Source organism: Leiobunum rupestre, chromosome 1 (assembly GCF_980474605.1).
Source record: "Leiobunum rupestre chromosome 1, qqLeiRupe1.1.hap1, whole genome shotgun sequence".
NCBI lineage: Eukaryota > Metazoa > Arthropoda > Arachnida > Opiliones > Sclerosomatidae > Leiobunum > Leiobunum rupestre.
The window spans coordinates 4,276,156-4,288,376 of record NC_143384.1 but is presented as its reverse complement, the minus strand read 5'-3'; the positions used below and the strand labels follow the sequence as shown (position 1 = coordinate 4,288,376).

General features: G+C 36.1%; 1 long non-coding RNA gene across 1 annotated transcript; it reads right to left on the bottom strand.

Annotated features, from left to right (window-relative positions):
- Positions 1 to 295: 295 nt before the first annotated feature.
- LOC149960431 (uncharacterized) lies at positions 296 to 1,641 on the bottom strand. Its single transcript, XR_016477104.1, has 5 exons — positions 1,555 to 1,641; positions 1,350 to 1,481; positions 1,128 to 1,208; positions 964 to 1,054; positions 296 to 847 (listed from the first exon to the last, which is right to left on the bottom strand). It is a non-coding gene; the product is annotated as an uncharacterized LOC149960431 (long non-coding RNA).
- Positions 1,642 to 12,221: the final 10,580 nt, after the last annotated feature.

The window sequence follows — 12,221 nt, the reverse complement described above, 5'->3', positions numbered from 1 at the left end:
GTTAATTTAAATGAAACATATTTCCTAAGGGAATGATAATTTAGCTAGTTGCTCAAACGTAAAGGTTCCGGAGAACTTAGTAGAAAATGATATCAAGGACTATCATAAAACAACTGGTACGATGAAATTTATACATTGGTAAAGGAGTCATAAGTTAAAACTCAATTTTCTAATAGAATCTAGTAAACTGTCTGTAGAAATGGTGGAAGAGCATAGGAACCAGGGGGGGGGGGGCAAGAATTGCAATGCACCTCCCTAGAATTTTACTGGGAGGGGCAACTAATGTTATTCCCCCCTCTCAGTTAAAATCTTCGCAAGGCTCAAATTATCATTTTAAAAGCATAGAAAGCTTATAGAACCTCAACTGTGTTTAAATTTCAGTCTTTTCCCGCCAATGTATATAGTAGAAAAATGTACAAATGCATTCGGAAAAGCTACACTCCATTAAAAATTAAAAACCATTCTCCAGACCCCTTTTGGTTTCACTTTGCCCCCTCCACCTTCTAGAACGTTCCTACGCCCCTGAAGAGCGCAACAATATTATCAGTTGCAGCAAGTTCCAGCGAAACTATATCTACAGAACAGGATTGTAAACAGTTTCATTCAAAACAACTATTAAATTTTAACATTATTTTCTTTATCAGTGGAAATTCCTACAATTGAAATTCAGCAGGCTACTAAACCTAATATCGAGACAAATTCCTTCTTAACATTGACTTATATAAGACCCATATAATAATTCCAGATGATTATGATGAAAGTCTTCCATCAGCAAATAATTATTATCCCAGGGCATGTTCGGAGGAAGACTTTCAAATTTGTAAAAGTTCACTTGAAAGCCAAGGGCCTGGAAAACAAAACACACTATCTTACATTTCAGGATATGTCTTATCTCGTTGTAATAAAAACCACAATTGTGAATAATGCAAAACCAAACTTGTAGATGAAAAACAAACACTCAACCAGTCAAATATATTAGCATCATTTAAGTCTCGTGATACATCAACATTCAGTGGCTTGACAATACCAACTGAAAGATTCCAGAGCAACGTATCTGAGATCAAGGACAAGTTTGATAAACTTTTCCCAATGGTAATACAAACGAATAAAGTCAAAGAGAGGATTACCAGAATTATTTCAAGAACAATCGATCAATCTTGGTTTATTTCAAAAGATGAGATGCATCAGCATGTTCCATGTGTTGATTACTTGAAAGAAATAATTAATTTTTTTGTACAACTTTCCATTCGTAGTACATTGGAAAAACATAATTTAAACCACAAGTATGACAAAGCCCAGAAACATCTAGATCGCAAATTACTTAAGGTTCAACATTAACAAATACTTACCAAACATTTTAGTCGTTAACCATTTCGATAACATATACTTGGATTAATAATATTCCAATTATTTATCCCAGAAATACCCTTGGATTAATGATCATTAATTTAACCTCTGGCCCTGATTCAAGTAACAAAGGTCTAAAATTACATAAAAAATAGTTAATATATGAACTTTCTTAAAATAATTAAATATAATTAATTAAAAACTTACTTTTTATCTTATCTTAATAAATTGTATTGAAAATCCTCTAAGCAATCGTATTTCTTTATTAAAGCTGCACATATGATTCATTGAATTTAATTCAAAACGTAAACCTACTACAAATAAACACGGGAAGAAAAAGCTTTCTCCCGGTTGATAGATGTCGCCGACGTTGACGAAAAAAAAAGGGGTCGCAGCGATGTATAGGGAGTTTCATATCTCTATATTGTCAGTATCTCTGTCCGTACTTTGTTGATCAAAACAAACGATTAATATGGCGGATTGTAGGCGCAGAGGTGACATACATTGCGAAGTACCTTTTTGTACCTTAAAAATATTACAATTCGAGTAAATTCTGAGAAAAGAACGTTGCAGTTATCGTTTCACAATTTTCCGAAGTGCAAAAATCTTTTTAATGTGTGGTTAACTAATATAAAATCAGGGAAAACGCCTAGTTAGTGGGCACATATTTGCAGCGCCCATTTTAAAGATAAAGACTTTTTAGAAAGAAATGGTGAGACACAAATTTTACTTCTTATTACTAATTTTAAAGTCAATATTATTAAATATTTATCATAATAACTGTCATTTAGATGAAGAGAGTTGAAATGCAATGCCATTCCAACCAATAATCTACCATGTACACTTAGTACAAATCCACTGTAACTAAATGAAAAGAGAGGACCCTACATTTTGTGAATCGTTTTAAGGTGATCTGTTTTATTATATACTGTAAAATAAGGAAATGCTAATGAATTTAATTAATTTTAGGTCAAGCCGTTCCACTGTCATTATCGCTGGAAAATATTACATTGAGGCCCACAAAATTATGCGTTAAAAGGGCATATTTTTATATTTTGTATTGGACCCCAATTTTCCTATCTTTGCCACCCTGATGATGCGGTATGAGTTTTCGAGTTGATTAATAACATTTCGAGCTATTGCCGCAGATCCCAATATGATTAAAAATAATACTGTAAATTCAATTGGTTTTTATTTTTAATACGTATTTGCATATCTTAACAGTTTTATTGATATTTTATTAACTTCTATTGTAATTTCTAATTAAGTGGTTTCTTCAATGAATTTAAATTGCTTTTAACTTCGAATTAATTCTATAATAAATTTGTTTTTGCCTTTTTAGTTAAAGGGATCCCTCACTCACAACAGGGGAAGGCATAGGGGTCACAAAAAAACTGGTTTTGAAGCACACTGCCAGTCTGGATTTTATGTTACCCCTATGCCTCCCCCTGTTGTGAGTGATGGATCCCTTTAACATTTTTGACTTTGAGTAGAAAATTCATAACATAAATAGTTCAGTTCATTTGTTATCTACAAATACTAATTGGCCAAAATTTAAAATAGGAACTAATGTAACATATTAAAAATATTAAAAATGGCCGGTAGGCCATTCTTATGTAAGGGGTCAGCGCGATTTCCTATGGCTAAAATTAATACAGCCAAGCGCAGGAGATTCAATAGTCTGGTCGCTAAAAATTTTAAGACTTTATTTTAAGCGATTTTCATGCCCAAGATTCAGTATTGTGGATGCCTAGCGGGATTATACTTACTGTCAACAATTATTGTCTGGCAGTACTACAAATAATTTTAATGTATCAGCGAGAAACGTATTATAATCCCATCATTTAACTGAAGTTAGTCGACTGTAGATAAGAACCTTCCTACTGTAATGAGTTAGTGTATCATTTTTGACATGGAAGGCCAACTGATCAGCTCGAATCCAGTTTCCCGGAAAAATGCAAAAATCAAATTTTGTCCGTCTTCGAGTTAACGTTGTTTTTCGCAATTTACTCAAGAAATAATAAACCATTTCTTATGGGAACTTTATTTAAATCTCATTATTTATACGTAATTAAGTATTTTTTAACTAAATATTATCAATATCGTAATTAATATAATTGCAGTGTAATAGTAATTAACATTTAATCGTTAAGCCTTTGCTTCGTATGGAAAATTAGCCCGTAGAACCCGAATTACCCGATCATATATTCTAGGTAAAAAATAAAGTATTTAGATAATTTAGTAGTACCAGAAAGAATTTTGTGGAAAGTGAAATTTAGTTTAAAGTTAATTTTGTTTTATCTCTTCCATAAGTTTTTTTAGCAAGCTGGTTAAAAAAAATGAATAATTAAATTTTAATTTAGGTGTATCCATCTAGCATTGTGTAAATAATTTTGGGAATTTTAATTACAGTAATGAAGTATGGTAAATATTTGAATAATTTTTCATAACAATAAACATTCTGGGCACTTAATCCTCTATGTAAATGCGTCTTAATTATTCAAAAGCTTAACCCGAGTTTCGAGGTCGTTCCGATTTGAAAGTCCCGTGACTCTCGGCGTACGCTAGTCCCGTGGCCTTAAGAATCGGCCATTGGATACAGGGGGCGGGGGGGGGGGGAGGGTTTGGTACGACTGCGAGTTTGAGTTATTCTTGCGGGGGAAAAGGGTACCACGGAAATTCTCGCATTGGAAAGGGGGAGGGGAGTACTACGGACATTCTAGCATGGAGAAAAGCGGAGAGTGGTACCACGGTAATTATCACATGGGGAAAGTGGGGAGAACGGTCATTATCACATGGGAAAAGTGGGGAGTACCCCGGTAAATATCACTAAGATTGCAAAACCCGCTAATTTTCAATACGTGAAAGAATACTGGCGAAAAGCAAAACTCGCTAACTTTCAATACGCGAAAGAAAACCGAAAAATAATACGGTAAAGAATACGGGCGAAAAGCAAAACTCGCTAACTTTCAATACGCGAAAGAAAACCGAAAAATAATACGGTAAAGAATACGAGCGAAAAGCAAAACTCGCTAACTTTCAATACGCGAAAGAAAACCGAAAAATAATATGGTAAAGAATACTGGCGAAAAGCAAAACTCGCTAACTTTCAATACGCGAAAGAAAACCGAAAAATAATACGGTAAAGAATACGGGCGAAAAGCAAAACTCGCTAACTTTCAATACGCGAAAGAAAACCGAAAAATAATACGGTAAAGAATACGGGCGAAAAGCAAAACTCGCTAACTTTCAATACGCGAAAGAAAACCGAAAAATAATGCGGTAAAGAATACGGGCGAAAAGCAAAACTCGCTAACTTTCAATACGCGAAAGAAAACCGAAAAATAATACGGTAAAGAATACGGGCGAAAAGCAAAACTCGCTAACTTTCAATACGCGAAAGAAAACCGAAAAATAATACGGTAAAGAATACGGGCGAAAAGCAAAACTCGCTAACTTTCAATACGCGAAAGAAAACCGAAAAATAATGCGGTAAAGAATACGGGCGAAAAGCAAAACTCGCTAACTTTCAATACGCGAAAGAAAACCGAAAAATAATGCGGTAAAGAATACGGGCGAAAAGCAAAACTCGCTAACTTTCAATACGCGAAAGAAAACCGAAAAATAATACGGTAAAGAATACGGGCGAAAAGCAAAACTCGCTAACTTTCAATACGCGAAAGAAAACCGAAAAATAATACGGTAAAGAATACGGGCGAAAAGCAAAACTCGCTAACTTTCAATACGCGAAAGAAAACCGAAAAATAATACGGTAAAGAATACGGGCGAAAAGCAAAACTCGCTAACTTTCAATACGCGAAAGAAAACCGAAAAATAATACGGTAAAGAATACGGGCGAAAAGCAAAACTCGCTAACTTTCAATACGCGAAAGAAAACCGAAAAATAATGCGGTAAAGAATACGGGCGAAAAGCAAAACTCGCTAACTTTCAATACGCGAAAGAAAACCGAAAAATAATACGGTAAAGAATACGGGCGAAAAGCAAAACTCGCTAACTTTCAATACGCGAAAGAAAACCGAAAAATAATGCGGTAAAGAATACGGGCGAAAAGCAAAACTCGCTAACTTTCAATACGCGAAAGAAAACCGAAAAATAATACGGTAAAGAATACGGGCGAAAAGCAAAACTCGCTAACTTTCAATACGCGAAAGAAAACCGAAAAATAATACGGTAAAGAATACGGGCGAAAAGCAAAACTCGCTAACTTTCAATACGCGAAAGAAAACCGAAAAATAATACGGTAAAGAATACGGGCGAAAAGCAAAACTCGCTAACTTTCAATACGCGAAAGAAAACCGAAAAATAATGCGGTAAAGAATACGGGCGAAAAGCAAAACTCGCTAACTTTCAATACGCGAAAGAAAACCGAAAAATAATACGGTAAAGAATACGGGCGAAAAGCAAAACTCGCTAACTTTCAATACGCGAAAGAAAACCGAAAAATAATGCGGTAAAGAATACGGGCGAAAAGCAAAACTCGCTAACTTTCAATACGCGAAAGAAAACCGAAAAATAATACGGCAAAGAATACTGGCGAAAAGCAAAACTCGCTAACTTTCAATACGCGAAAGAAAACCGAAAAATAATACGGCAAAGAATACTGGCGAAAAGCAAAACTCGCTAACTTTCAATACGCGAAAGAAAACCGAAAAATAATATGGTAAAGAATACCAAATCATGATCTAATCTTTTTAATCACGATTTAATAGACTTAATCATGATCTAATCTTTTAATCACGATTTAATAGACTTAATCATGATTAAATCTAGTTAATCATGATCAGGTTTTAATAATTTTTTGTATCGCCGTCTAATCTTACATCGATAAAATTAAACCAATTAACTTTACTGACGTTTATAATTTGGAGTATTTAAATCTAAAAATAATATGCCACAATTCCGCGAGAAAATTGAAATATTGCGGTTAAACAATTATAAAAACAGGTGTTAATCATAAAAATCGTCATAAAAACTCGGATAAAAGGCTTCATTACTTATAAATTAACGAATATAAATTTAAGTACAATATAAACTTACCCAAACAATATAATAATGTATCGATGGACGCCGAACTAAGCTCCTCAAGGTTTAAAAACGGAATGCCGCTTTTTTTCTGGAATTTTCTAACTTATCATTTCGTTGACGCGAGCGATCGAACGTAAAGTTCTAAAACCGAGCCGTCTAAAACTCAGAGGGACACGTAAAGTAGAAATGTAATAAACTATATTTTATTTTAGACGAAACTATGATTTTTTTTATAAGAAATGATATTAATTTTTCAGAGTACTTTTATTCTCAAAACGTTATTTAATCAGCTTAATCGAGATTTAATCTTTTTAATCACGATTAAATCGGCTTAATCGTGATTTAATCGTATTAATCGCGATTTAATCAACTTAATCACAATCTAGATTTAATCGTGATTTAATCCTGATTTAATCACGATTTAATCCATTTAATCCATTTAATCATGATTTAATCGGATTTAATCGGCCAAGAGCGCAGATTTAATCATGGGAGTGAACTGCCCCTCGATTTAAACAAGGATTAGCATTTTTACGCAGTCTTATCATTTTGGATTCGACTGACTTGTAAATTCCGTTCCTTTTTTAAATTATATTACTGCTATACCTCTGCACTGTGTGCACGTTTCAGCTCTGTCAGGTAAACAGGGGGCGCAATAGCCCACCTTTTCCTATTTTGAGCGTTGATTTACGCAGAGTACGAAAGTTCCCAAAAATCTCCCGGGTAAAGCGTTATTAATAGATACGTTTCTATTGGATTTGAGATACTGAACCCAAACGTACGTCTGACCGAGGGGCTGATCACTCCGCGTAATCGGTGTACAGAGCCGTACCTTTGACTGTACTAATGGGACTACGCGTAATCGTTGAAGTCCCTGCCTTTGGCAGTGCTAATCTAAGCGTAATCCGGTGTACAGACTTTCTGAAGCCGGGTTTTCATGGACGCTTGTAGCATGAAAAAGAAAAGATTGAGATTTTTCCATTTTACGTTAAGCGTATACTCAGAAGAAAATAGGGGAAGTACGTATCTGTAGCTTTGAGCCGTAGAAGTCGTCGTGTGACCCACGAAAAAGCCTTTTTACGCATAATAAACCAAACTGAAAAAGTAGTCCTACTTTTGTTTTGATTCAACACGGCTATAATCGACGAAAGCAAATACGCCTTAGCTCAAATAGCAGAGAATGAGAAGGGCAATATGTTACAATTGTTCAATTTAAGAAAAATGACTTTTTAAACGATGTATTCATCCGCGATTTCCCGCCAAACCGTTTTGGCGCGAAAATTCGTGAAAAGTGACGCCTTTCCAAAGCTGACTAGAAGCGTACTTCCCCCTAAGAGAATTAAGCCTCACTTTGGGATCCCCCCCATTCCCTGACACCCCCCTTTAATTTATGGGATTAAAAAAAAAATTAATTTATGGGATTTTTTTTGAAAATTTTTTTTTAATTTTTTTTCAACTTTTTTTATGACGTTTCATGGGACTTTTTTCATGGACTCGATTTACGGGATTTTTTTTTTATGACGTACTATGGGACTTTTTCGTGCACTCAATTTACAGGATTTTATTTTTTATGGACTCGATTTACGTCTGTTCCCGGGTAACTAACGCCAACGTATTAGACTTATGGCATTTTGTATACGATGTAAGCTTGACCGAACTATGATATGTGAAATAAGAATTTGATTTTAAAAAAGTTATGCATTTTTATTGACAGCTAAATTGATTCACTAATAATAATAAGAAATAAATAAAAATATGAAATAAAAATATGAAATAAAAATATGAAATAAAAATATGAAATAAATTATTTTAATTAATAATACACGCGAAGAACTTCGTCGATGCTATAAACCTCCTCTGGGAAATCCCAATAATATTGAACCCTCTTTAGAAAGGCCACTCGCCCAACGAAGGTAGAATTAGGCGGTGCCACCCTGTAGAGACAACAATAACGTACTTATAAAATAATAATAATAATAAATAAGTAACCAAATGGGAATTTACACAGGAAGCCAAAACCGTTGCCCATCTTCCAAGGCGATTCTAGTTCTATTAAGAAGAAAAAATTAAATAAAATGTAGGAAACTAATAGCTAAATGGTAATTTACGTAGGGAGGTAAACTCTTTCTCCGATTGCCAGGGAGAATATGGATCTATAAAAAAAAGGTATAAAATGTAGAAACAAAACGTCAAACGGGAATTCAAAAAATTTACCCAAGCACCCAGAAATACTCGCCCGCAGCACAACCTTCCGGGAGAGTTGTAAAGCTAATGTATTAAAATAATTGTTTAGACCATATAACTAATAAACTTAAAGCATGATATAATTTAAATAAAAGAACTTACTTGTTATATAGATAATCCATGGCGTAATAATAATAATAAATATTTTGGGAGATAGAAAATACTACAACCGGAGCGAATAACAGTCTGATCTAAATTGCGGGGAGTGTTTCGCCAACAGCCGCTAATGGGACCTATCATATGGGGGGTGGACACGGGGAAACATCTGCGTCAAGCATATCCCTCGATATTAGGTTACACCTCACCCAGACCCGCCATATGTTAAAGAAAGAATCTTAAAGATGAGCGGGCAGACCCCCAATCCTCTTAGAAGAAATCGTTTTTGTGAAAACAGAACCAAATGTTTATTAATAAAAAAATATATTTATTATCATTATTATATATAAAAAGTAGGTAAAAATATTTTTTAAAGTATTTAAAGTATTTGAAGAGAAAAACGATGAATGGTGGCGATTAATTCCTGGGTAATCAACCTGGTCCAGTCTTCTAATTCGGGCCTCTCTCGAATAAAGTCTCGAGCCTGATGGTAAAGCTCGGCTGTGAGACTGAATATTTAAAACCACAAATTAGTCGTTTGTTACGGATATTTTAGAATAAACATTTATTACCCCGCAATTAGACACTGCATACAAGTACCAGGTTGAAGAGGAATACGTGGACAGAATTGAGGTCTTTTTAAAGTTAAGGGAAAAAAGCTTTAAATATATACGAATACCGAAAAAATAAAATATTTAAACTTTTACAATTGATAGCGGAACGGTTGATTTTCCCGGTAATACGGCGGGTTCCGGTGCCCGGGATAATGGCGCTGATGATGATGGTGGTGATGGTGGTGTTGGTCGGGGTCTGGCATTGGTGGGCTACGAATAACGTTTTTTTGATATATTTTTTCGTGCAAACGGGCCATATAAATTCAAAAATGGATTAAAAATAAGTACTGACCTCGCGGTACCCAACCGTTCGGGTATTTCCTCGACGGAAGGAGCCGGTGAAGGAGCCGGTGAAGGAGCCGGTGAAGGAGTCGCGGGGATAGGAGAAGGAGAGCGTGGAGCGTACATCTTTCGAGTGTTGATAGTATTAATGAAATGAGGCACTGATCATGGGTAGACTGAGCTGTTGGGGTCTGTATAGGTTTTTTTTTAATGAGGGCGTTCTTAATATTGAGAAAACCATTCCCACAAGTTTAAGACATTTTTTGCCTAGCCATGTTTTTCGGTCTTGACGGCGTTAGGATGTTCATATCCAATTTCATTTGACAGATGTTGGCAGATGCTGACCAAGATCACCTCCTCTTAACGTAATTTGAAGAAAAAAGTCAAGCACTTGGAGGATTTTTAGAATAGGCGTTTATTATACGCAATATAGTTGCCATGGTAAAGTTAAATGAGGGCCGTAGAATTTTGGAAAACCATTTTTCCCACGGAAAAGTTGTTTACGAAACATTATTTAGTCAAGATGTTCTCTGAGTAACTTCCCCCCGACATTTGCTTATATACAAGCCTAAAACCAAAATTATTTAAGTTCATTGGAAAGGACAAAATTCCTAGTGGGCCCCCGCGAGTCAGTGGGGAAATCATTCCCACGCTAGAATTGTCGAGGAAAATAGTTTCAAGACACTATTTACACTGTCTCTTGTGCTAGCCTAAAAAAAAATCATAAGTATTTAGTTTCAAAAACCTAATGCGAAAAAAACATACATAGGCCTAAAATGACTCATAAAATATAGACAAGAATGACACGTGCTATATTTCATACGCCATATGTGATTTTTTTTTTTTGAGAATTTGCATTAACAGGCCCAGGACGCGTTTGGGGATAAAAAGGCCAGCCAAAATCATGGCAACCATCACTTGGAAACTAGAGTTCCGAGAGTCTTAAACTTTTCTAATTTGTTCCAGAAAAAAAAAGTACTAGAATGTCGGCAGAACAGCTCCTAGCAGATTTGCGATACTTTATTCGGATTCGCCCCGTAAGTTTATTTTATTTGTACAATTTCTATTTTAATCTGGCGTCTCTAACGCGTTGTTACGATGATTTGACCAATTGCGTACCGAACTGCGTTACTGATAGTAATTTAGTTGAAACGTTTCGAGAAATAATTGAGTACCTTGGCCAGATCCCTTTAACACCTTTTAAATGCAATAATCGTAGCGAGTTAAATAATTTAATTCAAAACACCCCGACCTATGCTTTAACACCCGAATTCGAAATACAATGTCGGGACAGGAATGATATATTATCTGAATTGGGAGATGATTTTGAATTACCGATTGATTATAACACGGCTGATTATTTCGCGGAATCAAACGCTAGGAACGAACAACATAACAGCCCGGGTTTAGATTTGCTTGCCAATGATTTTGAGTTACCAACCTTATACAACACTGATATTAACAAGGATATGAGTCCACGCCTCGCCCCGGACGATTCCAACGGAATTTATTCTATTGATCAATTCCCGTTTTCAGACCATAACTGGTTGACACCCGCTCGCGAAATATCTGACACGGGCGAGTCAGACTTATCGCGACACTGGGTAGTTACGCCTGATAATACGCGACTAGAATCCAACGCGGTAGAGAGAATAAATCTGGAAAATAACTCGGCCAGGAGCGAAGAGGAAACTTCAAAATTCTCTACGAGCGCTCCGGAGGACTTTGATATTTTAAACTCGTTTACGGAGAGCCTATCGCCATCTATCGGCCGAAAGAGAAAGCGCGCGCGCGAGATTTTTGACACAAGCGAGTCAGACTTATCGCGACACTGGGTAGTTACGCCTGATAATACGCGACTAGAATCCAACGCGGGAGAGAGAATAAATCTGGAAAATAACTCGGCTAGGAGCGAAAAAGAGGAAATTTCAAAGTTGTCTACGAGCGCTCCGGAGGACTTTGATATTTTAAACTCGTTTACGGAGAGCCTATCGCCATCTATCGGTCGAAAGAGAAAGATGGATGATTTTAACGTTAAATCAAACGAGTCTGATACAGGTTCTAGCAATGATACATCTCCGGGAAGCAAATCAATTCGATTAGAGCCTATAGGTTCGCCAAATAACGCGAAACGGGAAACAATATGGTCAGGACATGATACTGGTTTCACATCGAACGCCGATACATTGTCAATAAGCGAATTCGTTAGTATAAACGCGTGTAACAATGTTTATATGGACCATAACGCGTCTCAGCCTGTTAGTATTCAGGGCTCAGCCGCATCGACTGTATACCCTGATGAGGATGATAATTCTCAATCCGTACGGGCCGTAAGGGGTTCAACACCATCTCTCATACTGTCCGCTATGTTTGAAAATTCGAGTACCTCGCCTAGTAGTTCTTCGGGCTCTAATGAAAGTATATCTAGTGATAGTTCGAATCATACACCATCACCACCGGCGCAGCAGCAGCCTCAACATGGTGGTGGTGGTATGGCCGTAAACGATGCTGTTGTGCAGCTGGAATTACCAGCCCAATTTGAAATTATAGACGATGGTGAGAAAGCTTATCCAAAATTTAATTTCACGGGT